The 2,367-nt window shown below is 36.3% G+C and overlaps 1 non-coding gene across 1 annotated transcript; it reads right to left on the bottom strand.

Moving 5' to 3' along the window:
* Positions 1-1,709: 1,709 nt before the first annotated feature.
* LOC126024788 (small nucleolar RNA SNORA51) lies at positions 1,710-1,841 on the bottom strand. The gene has a single exon (XR_007500891.1). It is a non-coding gene; the product is annotated as a small nucleolar RNA SNORA51 (small nucleolar RNA).
* Between the last annotated feature and the right edge of the window lie 526 nt (positions 1,842-2,367).

The following is a 2,367-nucleotide window of genomic DNA, read 5'->3' as shown; positions in this document are numbered from 1 at the left end:
GCCAGGAGTAACCCCTGAGCACCGCTGGGTGTGGCCCAAAAAAAAAAAGCAAAAAAAAAAAAAAAACAAAAAAAAAACACAACACATTGTTAAGAAATGCTTTGGCTGCGTCTCTGGCTTCCAATCATATTCCTCACCTATAACCGTGTATGAGATCCCTAAGACATTATTAAAGGCCTTTATAGTAAAAGACTGTTCACTCTAAGCCATTGTTTCCGTTGTTGCTGTTTTTTTTTTTATGGTATAATGAATAGTTGAGGCTTTGTGTTGTTCCTCTTCCACTTGTTTTGGACACTACTCCCCAGTAAATGTTGACAACTACAGTGCTTGGAGTTTCTACCCTATTAGACCGTTGTATTTGTTCATAGAGTATTACATGTATATATGGTGTATATTCTAAGTGCATCAGAAAAGTGCTATCATTCTGTGTTTATCCTTCATCTTCTGGCTTACTTCATTTAACATAATATTTTGTAGATCCATCCATGTTGCTACAAAATCCATGGTTGTATCATTTCTAACAGCTATGTAGTATTCCATTGTGTATAAATACCACATCTTCATGATACACTCATCTGTTGTTGGACATCAAGGTTGGTTCCAAATCTTGGCTATTGTACCGAGTGCTGCAATAAATAGTGGAGTGCACACATTTTGGGATGAATATTCTTCTGACTTGGGAATAGATACCCAGGAGAGCAATTTCTGGGTCATATGGGAGCTCAATTCTGAGTTTACTGAGTACTCTCCATACTGTTATACATAGATGTTGTACCAGGCAGCATCCCACCAACAGTGGTTGAGTGTTCCTTTCTTACCACGTTCCCACCAACAGAGATTGTTCCCGTTATTGTTGATGTGAGCCATCCTCACCGGTGGAAGGTGGTACCTCATTGTTGTCTTGATTTGGATTTCCCTAATAATGAGTGAAGGTGAGCATGTTTTTATGTGTCTGTTAGCCATCTTTCATTCTTCCTTGGAGAAGTGTCAATTCATTTCTTCCCTCCATTTTTCTGTGGCTTTATTAGATTATTTGGAACTCAACTTTCAGAGTGCTTTGTATATCCTAGATATCAGCCCTTAATCTGATGTGCTGAGTGAAAATTTTTTCCCATTTCATTACCCTCTTCTAGTATTAAGTAGGGTTTCTTTTGCCATGCAGAAACTTTTTATTTTGATGTAGTCCCTTTTATTTAGGTTTGATGCTAAAGTTCTTGCCATTGGGATTCTATTCTCAAAGACTTTTTTGATATATAGGTCTTGGAGTGTTCTGCCTATTTTTCCTCAATAAACTTTATAGATTCGAGTCTGATTTCAAGGTTTTTAATCCATTTTGAGTTGACTTTTGTGTAAGGTGTGAAGTATGGATCAATTTTGAATTTCTTACAGGTGGTTAACCAGTTGTTTCAGCACTATTTGTTAAAGAGACTGTCTTTGTTCCATTTCAAGTTCTTGGCTCTTTTGTCAAATATTAGTTGACTGTATATTTGGGGGGTTATCTCTGGATATTCTGTTCTAATTCACTAGTCTGAGACTCGGTCTTTGTTCCAGTACCATGTTGTCTTGATTACTATGGTTTTGTAGTAAAGTTTCAGGTTAGGTAAAGAGATTCCACCCAGCTTCTGGTTTTTCAGTATATACTTGGCTAACCTGGGTCTTTTGTAGTTCCAGGTGAATTTTATTTTATTTTATTTTTATTCTTTTTTTTTTTTTGTCCCCCAATTCACAATACAGACCAGGCAAAGGGCCTGGGTTGAGGTGTATAATGGATGCATTTACTGTACCTCCTCTTTCTATACAGTCAGTGTAAAGAACACAGCTGTGGTAAGAATTGAGAGACCTTATCTTTTCTTTTCTTTTTTTTAATTCATATATATATATATATATACAAAAAAAAAATCCTTCACCAATACAACATTCCCATGACCAATATCCCAAGTGTCCTTCCTCCCCACCCCACACAGGCCTGTACTCTAGATGAATTTTATAATTGATTGTTCTAAGTCCTTAAAAATTATGTCTGAATTTGCATGGAGTTTGCATTAAATCTATATAGAAGTTTAGGTAAGATCATCCTTTTGACGATGCTGATTCTACCTGAGATGTTCTTCCATTTCCTTAGGTCCGCTTCAATTTCTTTCTGAAGTGTTTTGAAGTTTTCATGGTCCTTCACTTCTCTTGTAAGGTTGATACCTTAGTAATTAATATTTTTGGATACTATTTTAAAGGGGATTGTCTCCTTAAACTCTTTCTCCTCTATTTTGTTATTTGTACAGTGGGATGCTACTGTCTTTTGTGTATTGACTTTGTAGCCGGCCACTTTGCTGTATTGGTTAATTGTTTCTAGGAGTTTTACTGTGGACTCTT

Source organism: Suncus etruscus, chromosome 12 (assembly GCF_024139225.1).
Source record: "Suncus etruscus isolate mSunEtr1 chromosome 12, mSunEtr1.pri.cur, whole genome shotgun sequence".
Lineage (NCBI taxonomy): Eukaryota > Metazoa > Chordata > Mammalia > Eulipotyphla > Soricidae > Suncus > Suncus etruscus.
This window is presented reverse-complemented; position numbering and strand designations above follow the sequence as displayed.